This window comes from Hemicordylus capensis, chromosome 1 (genome assembly GCF_027244095.1).
Source record: "Hemicordylus capensis ecotype Gifberg chromosome 1, rHemCap1.1.pri, whole genome shotgun sequence".
NCBI classification, from domain to species: Eukaryota; Metazoa; Chordata; class Lepidosauria; order Squamata; family Cordylidae; genus Hemicordylus; species Hemicordylus capensis.
In genome coordinates, this window is record NC_069657.1 from 376,435,103 (window position 1) to 376,447,910 (window position 12,808).

Genomic DNA, 12,808 nt, shown 5'->3' on the forward strand with positions numbered 1-12,808 from the left:
GCAGGATCCTATGCCCTCCCTCATACACATATTCCCTCCTAGGAAGTCATAATGTACCCCCAAATTGTGCTTGTGAGGGACAGTCTTATTGCAGAGTTCAAGGCAGGTGGTGCAATTGCTATCAGAAGCAGCACTGGCATGGCATGGCATGGCATTTAAAGAGATTTAAGTGCTCTTTCCATGCCAAGGATGGGCAGACAGTTCTGAAAAGACACAATCACCCTCAGCATGCCCCCATCAAGAGTGTGGCCAATTGCAGCCATTCTTGTGATGTGCTGATGTTTTACATAGGAAGCTGCCATATACTGAGTCAGCCTATTGGTCCATCTAGCTCAGTATTGTCTACATAGACAGGGGGCGGCTTCTCCAGTGTTCCAGGCAGGAATCTTACTCAGCCCTATCTTGGAGATGCCAGGGAGGGAACTTGGAACCTTCTTGCTTTTCCCAGAGTGGCTCCATCCCTTAAGGGGAATATCTTACAGTGCTCACACATGTAGTCTCCCATTCATATGCAACCAGGGTGGACCCTGTTTAGCTAAGGGGACAAGTCATGCTTGCTACCACAAGACCAGCTTGCCCACAATCTGGAAATGAAAACGCTACGGAGGTTACTGGGATGTGGACTCAGCAGACAAAGAGGAGGGATGGGCTCTCCTGTCCTGAAACTGAAGCTTTCTGGACCACAGTTGGACCAATGTCTGTGATGCAATGTACAGTTTAAAATTGAAACTGTGGGTTTGTCAACCTCCAGTTTCACGCTACATGCGAATGTAGCCATTGTCTCTGTTCTTGATAGAAGACGTGCTTGAATATATTTGAATGTGTATGTTTACTGCTTGGGGGTGGAGTCACTGTGTTTGTTTGTGTTCTTGTTTGGAGAAGAGCTGGTCTTGTGGTAGCAAGCATGACATGTCCGCTTTGTAGGCCCTGGTTACATATAATGGGAGAATACATGTGTGGACACTGTAAGATATTCCCCTTAGGGGATGTAAAATACTCCACTTAGGAGATGGAGCTGCTCTGGGTAGAGCATCTGCATGTTTGCATGCAGAAGGTTCTGAGTTCCCTTCCTGGCATCTCCAAGACAGGCCTGAGAAAGATTCCTGCCTGCAACCTTGGAGAAGCCGCTGTCAGTCTGTGTAGACAATACTGAGCTAGATGGACCAATGGGCTGACTCAGTGAAGCTCTTCTCATGACTGGTGAGAAGATTTTCTGTCGGGTCTGCGGGGAGAGTGGGCTTAGTCTGCTCTCCCGACAGACAATCGAACTCGTAGCCCTGGGCAGCTAGATTGGCTGCCCACTCGACTGCCAGCTCTGTCCCAGAGCCAGCGGGGGCTGCGGGGATCAGGGGCCTTGTGGCCACTGTTGGGGGCTGTGGGGATTGGGGGCCACGTGGCCCTTGGAGGTCCCAGGATGCGCTGCATGAGCGCACGGGGCATCCTGGAGAGACCCCCGAGCCCGAGAGGCTGACAAGGGGTCTACTCATGTGTCGCCAGCAACAAAATGAGGTTAACGCAGTGCTTGCTCCATTAACCTTATTTAAGGGGAGGGTGTTTTAGGTGGGCTAGCTGCCTTGGGGACACCGGGCTTGCCTGCGACCCCGGTGGTCCCCACCATCAATGGAAAGTGGGCTAAGCTCCCTTAGCCCGCTTTCCATTGATCACAGGAATAGCCTCAGTATATGGTAGCTTCCTATGTTCCTATGTTCCTTACTTGCTGACTTGAATTCAAACTGAGAAGTTCTGCCTCTCTCTTCATAAGAGACTGTTAGCCTGTTTATTGTTTTATTAACCTAAGTTTTTAGTTAGTAATAAATATCAAACTCATGTTTCTCATTTAAAATTGGATTCCTTTTCACAGCATATTGGAACCTAGACAAGAAGTAGAGGCTCACATGGGAATAAGGGAGAGTGCACATTCCCAGGTCTACAGATGCTTGCACAAACCTCAGATGCCACTGTTGCATGTGAACCTGCCTGAAGAAGCAACAAACTTTTAATATAACATGTCATTCAGTCCAGAGAGAGTACTGAGAGTTTAACTATTGTTAACTGGACTAATGAGCAGCTCAGAGCCCTGTTCACATAGCAAATGTGTGTAGAAAACATGGAAAGGGGAGCAGGAATAATTTGGTGTCATCCGCAAACATGGTTCCCTCACTCCTCACTTCTGAGTCTACATAATTTACGACAAAGTGAAGTATCACTGGTTCTTAAGGACCCTCACTATTTATATTCCTCCATTGTGAAAACTGACCATTGATTCTTACTGCTCTTTGTATTTTTTCACCAGTTGCTGGCTCATAAGAAACCTCTCCTGTTCAGAGACATTGCCAACAGATTTTTGCAAGTCCAAGTATGCAGATCATTACTGGAGTATTCATATGTGTCAGCCAGTGGCGTAGCTAGGTAAAGGCGGCCTGGATGCAAACTCTAAAACATCCTGCTGCCCCTTTGTTCTCTGCCACCCCTTTGCTCTCCCCACCCCCCATGAAGGCACAGCTTCAGCCCCCACACTCCAGCCAAGTGAGTGGGCAGCACTGCAGGTGGGCAGTGCTGCCGCCGGACGTTCTCCCTTTGCTGGCCATTTTGTTCCCGGTGGACGGTTGAGGCGTGGCCATGTTCCAGCTGTGGCTGGGGCTCAGAAGCAACAATGAGTAGTTCGCCACACGGGGGATGGGCAGTGCCACTGCTGCCCCAGGCAGTGAGGGAGGGAGGCGAGGGAGGTGATCCTTCTCAGGGGCAGGTGACTTCAGAAAGCTGGGCGGTGTGGGTACTTCGGACACATCCTCTCTATTGAAGCTCCACCCCTGTTGTTTGTTGACACTCTCAAAGAGTTCTAGAAGGCTGGTGAAGAAGGACTTCCCTTTCCTTGATCTGCACTCGCTTTCTGAAATCATAATAAAGATCAGAATAAATGTATACCACCAACTGCCAACATAAACTATAGGCATTTACAGTATACAGCTCAGTTAATGCAAGAGCTGTGATGCAAGTATTGCATGGTCACATTTGGAAGTACCATTTTATTGTGAAAATTCTTCATTCGCATAATGTTCTGTATGACTCTCACACATATATTTATTTTTCCACTACCCTAGAATGGAAGACTCTTCAATATTATTAGTACAGTTTTAACTCGCTTTTTGTCAGTGAGGAAGTAACCTGCCGAGAGAGCAGGATACTGTTGGTTCAAATCCCTGCTGGTGTGTTTCCCAGAATATGGGAAACTCCTATATCAGGCAGCAGCAATATAGGAAGGTGCTGAAAGGCATCATCTCATACCGCACAGGAGATGGCAAAGGGAAACCCCTTCTGTATTCTACCAAAGAAAACCACATGGCTCTGTGGTCACCAGGAGTCGACACTGACCCGATGGCACAACCTTTCCTTCCTTTCCTTTTATTTATTTATTTTATTTATTATTTATTATTAAAACTTTTATACCGCCCTTCCAAAAGGCTTAGGGTGGTTTACATTAAAACACCATTAAAATCAGTTAATAATTGAAACAAAAATCATAAAAGCATAAAACAATGATTAACAATTTAAAACATCATAAAACAACTAAATAGTCAGAACAATTTAAAAACAAGTTTTAAAAAGCTGAGAAAGCCTGGTTGATGAGATGTGTTTTCAGAAGTTTTTTTTAAAAATTGCCAGAGATGGTGAGGCTCATATCCCAGCAGGGAGCGGATTCCACAATCTCGGGGCAGCAGTCGAGAAGGCCCGTCTCAGTGTAGCCACCAAACGACTTGGTGGCAACTGGAGACGGACCTCCTCAAGTGACCTCAGTGGGCAGTGGGGCTCATAGCGAAGAAGACACTCTCTTAAATACCCAGGGGCTAAGCCGTTTAGGGCTTTGTAAGTTATAACTAGCACTTTGTATTTTGCCCAGAAACCTATTGGCAGCCAGTGTAGCTCCATCAACAAAGGATGTCTTGTCTTGAAAGAACTCAGAACAGCAACACAGCTCCCCTCCCATGTTGCCTATAGCAGGGTTTCCCAGATATTTTTGACTACAGCTCCCAGCATCCCCAAATGCAATTGCCTGCTCCCCTCTCACCCCCATTTTATTTTCACGACGACGTGGTAGGCTAATCTGAGCGATAGTGACTGGCCCAAGGTCACACAACAAGCTTCATGGCCACATGGCAATTTGAACCCTGATTTCCACACTCCAAGTTCAACCTACTATCCATAACACCATACTGACTTTCAACAGAGTGACTGGATAGCAGTAGTATTACCTTGGGGAGTTCAAATTGGATGTGGGGCATCAAATGCTGGGGGTGATGAACACTGTCAGACTCCCAGGGGATGTGGTGGGGCTCCTAGCCCTTCTTAAACTCCAGAATGACTCCAGCAACCCCAAAAAGGTGAGCCTCAGGAACAGCCAGGGGAGGAGGTTAGCTTGTCACCTGAGTCCTCCTCCTGGCTTGCTGCATTCAGCCAGTTCCCTTTCCTAGAGAGCTCCTGGCTCCCATACTCAGAAGCAGCCCCTCATCATCAGCCGCTTTGTCTTTAAATACCCCCAGTGCAGTGCTGACAGGGCTTAAAGCCTATTTCCAGCCCCGCCCCCTTCCTGACCTTGCTTCCTGCTTCCTGCCACACCCAACCTAGCTGTCTCCCTAGAGCTGTTTCCTGCAGCTCTCCCTGCCTTGCCCTCTCAGGCCCACTGGGATCCGACCAGCCTGGGCTCTTCTCATCCCCACTGCCCCCTAAATGGAATGAAAGCCTTAGGGGAGGGATGCCACGTCCTTCTCCAGCCTCCACAGGGCCACCCAAGTGACCAGGTAACATGGCATCCCAACAAACACCACCATAGAATTCCAGTCTGCCAGCTATTATATTGTGCAATTTAGCATCATTTGATGCCTGCACTTGACTCAAACATGTGTTGTTTGATCGTATGCATATTTTTGCTGGCAGGGCAATGGCATTCAGCTTAATATTTTTAATAAGTATATATCAGACTGTCAAACTGATGGGCTGATTGAAGACAGCTGCTCGCATGGAAGGAATGGAAGGGGGGCTAATAAAAAGCCATATTATTTTATTACCATTCTGAAAACTTTATGGCAATTGAAAAACACAGATGTTTGGAAACACTGATAATTAATGATTGCCATTGTATTTTCCCCCAATCATTTGTACTCCAGCATATTCTATGTACACCAGAGATTCAATCTTACAAAGAGTACTGTGAAAACTCAAAAACTTGCATACTTTTACAAAAACTTAATGCAAACCAGTAAAAGAGATCCTTTTGCCTAATTTGAATGTCCATTAATGTCATGGCTATGGTCAAGGGGGGTGCAGCTGGGAAGAGTGAGCATATCTGCACTATGCCAAAATTATACCAAAGCACTGAAAAGCTATCTCTTCTCTTCAGGAAACACTAGAAAATGCCATCCTGTGATGGAGGCAAGGGGTTTCTAACAGAGAGCACCCTCAGGAGACTACAATTTCAAGGATTATGTGCAGAAGGTCATGGCAGTTAAACAGATATACAATTGACAAGCCTGTAGTGTAGCTCTGTCCATTGACCCCTGGTAAAGGTAAAGTGTGCCGTCAAGTTGGTGTCAGCTCCTGGAGACCACAGAGCTCTGTGGTCGTCTTTTGTAGAATACGGGGGGGGGGTACCATTGCCATCTCCTGCGCAGTATGAGAAGATGCCTTTCAGCATCTTTCTATATCGCTGCTGCTAAATATAGGTGTTTCCCATAGTCTGGGAAACATACCAGCAGGGATTCGAACCAGCAACCTCTGGCTTGATAATCAAGCCATTTCCCCACTGCACCATTATTAAGAGTGTGAGTGTAGTCCTTGGCATAATTAGAGGGAAGCTGCACGATAAGCAGCAGGCTCTCCAGGATCTCACACAGTTGGCAACCAGAAACTGTATTGATATAGGGATTTGGATTGCCAACAGATAATTTTTGGTAATAGAATTAAGCGCTAGTGTTTAAATGTCAGGTTTTATTGCAAAGCAGAATTACTAGATTGGACAAAAATGCCGGCAATTATGGGATAGTTCTTAAGTAGCTGGAATTGTTGTTTACTTGCCAGCTACCACAGTTGGTGACTCTATTGGTTTATGATCCAGTCCATAATGCAAATAAATCTGGGGATCACACTAATGAAATGCAAAAGGACATGGAGAAAAGTTGTAATAAAATCAAAGAGGGAGGAATTCTACAGGGGGTTGGGCAGGCCTCACTGGTCCTCCTCAATGCCTTTACCAGAAGTCTGACACACATAACTGGTGATGCTGTTCCTGGCATGGGATTATGTAGTGGGGAAAGTGGGCAGTATCTCTTGACCTTTTTCTGCTATCTGTTTGTGGCACATTATACTTAGAATGAGTCTGCTGGGGATTAATCTTACTTTAGGATTGAACTAGATGACCTGTAGATTTATTCAGGCCTTGGCATTCTTGTTCTAGAGAAGCAATAGCCAGCTGCTTACGGAATTGGCTGGATCACTCACCCATCGGGGGCAGACTATAACGTTAATGTTAGCTTGATGGCTCCTTTTCTGTGGCAAAGCATCCTCAAGAGAGGGTACCTTGCAGTAAAGAAGGGGCAGGGAGAAGAGGATGCTGAACTCTTCTGAAACAAAAAGAGCAAAAGGTTAATGGCTGGCATGATGTGGAAGATTACTCAGAGTATTCCTATTGAAATTAAAAGGATAAGTTAGGCAATGCCAGTGGCTGACATCATGTGCAAAGTGTACAAATTTTTTAAAAAGTGCAAATTTTTTACACAAAAGTAAGCCTATAATTTCCAATAGGCTTACTCTGGTGCAATGTTATTTGCACAATTTTCGTGTTTGTGCAGTCTGCAGTTCTTCAGCTTGCATGCACACAACGCTATTGATGTCGAAGGTAGTGCAAGCAGATGTGGCTGGATCCAGGAAAAAATATGGTAAAGGAGATTACCAAACTGGGGTGGGTGGCTCAGTCTATCCCTATTTAAGCTTCCATGCTGGTTTTGAACAAGAACACAATATTCTCCTTGATATTCCCTTGCATGCTTTGAGAATCGTGGGGTGGATTAGCAGCAACCTTTTCTAACATCAGCCGCATTTTTGCTTATATCTGAAATAACCTTGGGAAAGCTTGTCCTCGGCCTCTCTTAATCCCGTGGCAGGAATTCTGCTAGTTCATCACAGCACACACAACGACCACCTGATATTTTCCTAACTGCAAGCAGACGTTTTTCACAGCTGGGCAACAGATGGGACTTACATGAAGAGCTCAATGGCAGCACACAGCCTCCCAGCCCCTCTCCTGGAGGTGTTGCCGGGGCACGCCATTGCCAGGAAGGGCTTTGGGGAACGTGCTCCAGGCAATTCAGTGAAGCAGGGCACTCTGCTGTCTTTGGAGAAGCTGCAGCATCTGTTCCCTTTTGCGAACAACCAGCTCTTGCTAGCTGGTTTGTATGTGTGCAGGGAGAGACAGGGAGAGATAGGCAATGCAGTTGACAGAGGCAGCACATCTTCCATTACCATCTGGCCTTTTGCTGCTCAAGAAGGGGATGGTGCATTCTCTTTGCTGCCCAGCCCCTTTCCCCTTGCATTTCTCCCCATCATTTTGTTGCTGTTGACATGTTTCAGCCACCTGTCACCCATTGTCTAAACGTGGGGAAATCAGCTACTTTGAGGCAGCAAATCCCACTTTAAAAACAACAACACTGCCTCTGTCTCTGTTGTTTTGGAGAAGATTATACTTACTGGCTGACATGATGCACAAGTCTAACATGGACAGAAGACACTGGTAGCGGTGCCATTGTGGACATGGAAGCAGTGGTGCCACCATTTTCAACCAGCCATCGCACAGTGGAGGAAACAGCAGGAATGCTTGTTGCACAACACCTGGTCAGAAACAGTGGCACTGCTGCTTCCGTGGCCCCATCAGTGGCACCATCAGTGTCTTCAGTCCTTCTGCATTAGACATGCACATCATATCAGCCAGTAAGCCTAATTGACTTGGATATTATCTATCTATCTATCTATCTATCTATCTATCTATCTATCTATCTATCTATCTAATCTTATCTATCTATCTGGGCATCTCTCTTGATTTAACATCTGGCACTTAGCTACACAGTGAGCCGGGTCTCATGATCAGTGAGACTCAGTTTGGGGAGCTCAGCAGGGAGAGTGGGCTAAGATCTCCCCACAGACAATCAGGGTGGGTACCCTGGGCGGCCGGATCAGCCACCTACATGATTGCTGGCTCTGTGATGGAGCCAGCGGGGGCTGGAGAGTTCGGGGGCTGCACGGCCCTCAGAAGCTCCAGTATGCCCTACGCGAGCATGATTTTAAAAAATCACGATGAAAAAAAAACGGGTTTGCGGAGCACTACCCGGTTTAAGGGGTGGGCTACTTGAGCGGGTTACCCGCTCAAGAACCACCGGGCTTGCAGCCAAGCCCAGTGGTTCTCACAATTGTAAAAAATCAGGCTAGCGGAGTCTAGCCCGATTTTCTACAGTCGTGTGAATAGCCCCCTCGTGTAAAGATCTGTATCTCCAGGAGGCTTTACAGACAGGGCTTCTACCCCAAATCTCCTTCAGAAGAGAGAGTGGGCGTTCAAACACCAGCCAAACTTACTCTGAAGTCCCTTTGAGATCCTTGGACCCACTCTACACACAAATCAGGCTTTGTCTTGCAAATTCTAGCTTATCTCGAGGTATTTTCTGGTTTTTTAAAAAAATGCTGGCTTTAAGCTACCTTTTCTGAAAACACTGGAGCAATTAGGGAGAGGCACTGACATAGCATCATTAGCATGATAAGAGGGATACTCTCTTTAGAAATGCAGATATAACTCTTTAGAAAGCTCTCCCCCGCCCCTGCCATAGGCTAGAAGGAAAACACGGAGGCATGCCATGTGTGCTTTTATCAAAACGAAACCCGAGAGCAGAGGGGAGGGGCTGCTTCCCTCATTGCCCTGAGTGTAATTCAAAGTGGCTTCACGCAACATTTACCCCGCAGCATGAAGCCGTGTGTGAATAACTCCCTGGTGCCTATGGGAATGGCAACAGCAGCAAGGCCAGTTTGGTAAGTGGGTACACACACTGGAACACACATCACTGGGTGGAGCTTGCCTTCCAAGGCAAAGAGCAGCTGCAGGGGAGGCCAGCTGGGTCTGGGGAGGACCAGGGTGCAGGCAATTAAAGACCCCTTCTCCTATGCCATGGCCCCAATCCATTTGTGGTGGCACAATCCGACGTCTGTTTTTAATTATAGAAAAACCAAGCATGCCCTCCTTAAGCAGATATAACACAATGAGCCTATGCTCACGACCATCCCTGGGGTGAGGAGGGCAGTGGGGTGGGGAGGAAGCCAGGGATGAACCTATGTTCCCCTCAGACAATCATTATTCATTGTGTGGAGCATGGCTCATGCTCCCACATGATCCACGCTGCTTGAAGCAGCATGGATCTCTGGAGGTCAGGGGTTTTATAGCTGCTTCCTTAATAAATACAAAGCAATCTTATGTTTGTTTAACTAAGACTTTATTCCAGGAACGACACCACACACACACTCTCTACATGATCTCCACTGGGGCGAAGTTCTAATCAACAGAACATAAAGGACTACCAGATAAAATACAACACCTGGACAATGGGCCTCCAGATATCCCACAATGCACCATGCATTAGGGGAATCCCCCATGAGTCGGGCGCTCTAGGCACCCAACTCTGTGTGTGCTCAGGCTGCAAGCAGCCCAAGTATACACACAATCCTGGCCCAGGGTAAAAGGCTGGGTACAAAACTCGGGCTAGGGCCGAAGCAGTGGCTCGATCCCAGCAGTGCCCACGAGCAGACAAGCCTAGGCTGGACTGCCCAAGCTTGGGCTTGGCTGCTTGTATGCACTGCCTCAATGTGCCATTTGACTAGTGCTCCTGCTTAGGAGACTGACTGAGTGCCTTTTTTCAATCTGTCATCCTCCAATAATAATTTGTGCACTTAGTACTTTACCAGGATTGTCACATGCAAAGACAATGGTAAGTCAGCCATTTCGATTTGGATCTGAGTCTGCTTCTGCCTACCTGTATGTGTTTGCTTCTGCACTTTCATAATATAAAGATGGTTCCAAAGGCACCATGGAAAGCATATATAATTCAAAACCTTTGGGTTTCCCGTGATAATGAGGGGACACAAGGAGGTTTTAGCACAAGCCTGATTGCAGTGGTAGTGGAAGTGGTGGTGGTGGCGGCAGTATTCTCTGACCCTCACTTGGAAATAAGGGTCAGAGAATGTTGCTGCCACTGCCGCCGCCACCACCACCAACACACAACTGGGAGCTGCAGAGGTGATCGAGGCAGTAAGGCAGGTTCCCACCTGCTCTCAGAACACATTGCTGCTACCTCTGAGAGCAGGTGGGAGGCTGCCCAGGCTTCTCCAAGTAGCCTCAGTAGCCAGTCTTGGAACCGAGGGTCAGAGAATGCTGCTGCCACCACTGACAGAAGCGCAGCCTGAGGGTGGTGCCCAGGCTTGGGAGGTGGGGGGTTATGTCAGCTCCAGCCTCCCAGGACCATTCATTACCCAGGTGGGAGGCAGGGGGTGTGCGGGTATCAAGTGTGCATTCTGCTGCCCCCCAAATTCTGCTACTTTCCTTCTTATTTCTGCAGCTTTTACAGGTCGAAGGGACAGATTCACTGGCAGAGGTTCTCAGTCAGAGCTGGCCACCCAGACTACTCCTTGTGCAGCACAACAGCAGGCTGACACTGCAATCCAAAGGGAACATCAATCTCTGCCTCTAATAGGCGTAATGCATCCCAGACGTGTTAAAAGTTCCCACTTGCTTAGATCTCTTTGGGCCACACACTCTGTGCCACTGTTTGTGTTCAGGATAAATTACAAATGGATGGGGAAGTTTCATCAGAAATGTGGCACTACGGTCAGATTAGTACAAGAAGTACTAATATATAGTTATTAAAGACTGGATTTTACATCACAATCAGCAAAACCTATCTGTTTGGCCTGGCTTGCCAGGGTGTTTAACCTGTTGTAAATGCTGTAATTGTAAATGGTTTTATGCTCTTTTTAAATTGTTATGTAAGGATTGTTTTTAAAGGACTGATCTGTGGGTTTTATTTTTGTTGTTGTGAACCACCCAGAGCCATTTGGATGGGGCAGTATATAAATGTAACAAATAAATAAATAAATAAATAAATAAATAAATTTTCATTTATCTTTAGCGGATGGTTACAAATATGCTGCAGTCTTTGGTCCATTATTCACATGTAACAGAAAAAGTATGTCCTATCATGTGTCCAAATACAGCTATGGCCTATTTCCTTCTCTTACTTCATCGGACCAGGAAATTCAGGGTAATTCCACACCTATATTAACATATTAAATATTTTAGTGAATAGTACTTAGAATATAGATTTATAAGGTGAAGAGTAGTGTATAGATAGATAGATAGATAGATAGATAGATAGATAGATAGATAGATAGATACAGTCTCAACTTTGTTAACCTGTTAATTTTGCTGTTGGTGGCTATCTGCATGTTGGTTTTAAGCCATGACTGTAATAAAGTTATCTATCTATCTATCTATCTAATATATCCATTGTATTTCACTCAGCAAATCACAAAACTGTATTTTACATGAGATTTTGGAATCAAGATTATCCTAAGTATTTGAGTTCCTGGTTGTGGTACTGATGGCTGCACACGCCATACCTGGTGAAATGGATTGTAGACTTGCAAGTCCCCTGCTAACTTGAGCAAAGAGGCACCTTTTAAAAGTGGTGATTATTGAGCAGCAGGGGACGGAGGGACAACTGGCCCTATCAGTCCCCATCACAGCATCCCTCCAATAGCTGTTGCTGGTGTCTATCTTATGTTTCTTTTTAGATTGTGAGCACTTTGAGGACAGGGATCCATCTCTATTTATTTATTTTCTCTATGTGTAAACCATTTTGGAAACTTTTGTGGATAAGTGGTTTATAGATAATCATCATCCAAAGAACTTATAGAAGAATTGAAATATATAAAGACCTACATAATTTAAACATAGCACAAATAGTGTAGGAAACTATGCTCAACAACCTAATAAAGATCCATAGGCAAATGAACTGGATGTTGATTCTTCTATAACTTATGTTTTCACAGTCCAAGGATCAGTTTAAAAAGGTATTTTAATAGAATTCCTCTACAGTCTAAAACCACAAGCCGGCAGCCAGTTGAACATGCTTACGTTCATATACCCTTGGTGTATGAATGCAGGGAGTGGACTGCCTGCATTCACTTTGGGTTAACATAAGAACAGCCCTGTGGAATCAGGCCCAAGGCATATCTAGTCCAGCATCTTGTTTCCCACAGTGGCCCACCACATGCCTCTGAGAATCCTACTGGCAGGGTTATTTATGTAGTGCTCACAGTGCTCACCCCTACCCGTTAGGGAACAGTGGCCATAGTGCCATCAAATTCAGTATACATGCAGGGAGAGAATCACCAAAGAAGTCTAACACAGACATTTTGAATTTCAGAAGAGGAAACTTCTCCCAAATGAGGAGTATGGTGAAAAGAAAGCTAAAAGGGAAAATCAGGAGAGTCACTTCACTCCAGAGTGCATGGAGTTTACTCAAAGTCACAGTACTAGAAGCCCAGTTAGATTGTATACCCAAAAGGAGGAAAGGTACCACTAAGTCCAGGAGGATGCCAGCATGGCTAACGGGTACCATCAAGGAAGCCATAAAAGGGAAGAAGACTTCCTTCAAAAATTGGAAGGCCTGTCCAAATGAAGAGAACAGAAAGGAACACAAACTCTGGCAAAAGAAATGCAAGG

At 45.9% G+C, this 12,808-nt stretch overlaps 1 long non-coding RNA gene across 1 annotated transcript; it reads left to right on the forward strand.

The window, feature by feature from the left end:
• Positions 1-4,618: 4,618 nt before the first annotated feature.
• LOC128340091 (uncharacterized) lies at positions 4,619-11,209 on the forward strand. The gene is made up of 2 exons (XR_008313456.1): positions 4,619-4,796; positions 10,641-11,209. It is a non-coding gene; the product is annotated as an uncharacterized LOC128340091 (long non-coding RNA).
• Positions 11,210-12,808: the final 1,599 nt, after the last annotated feature.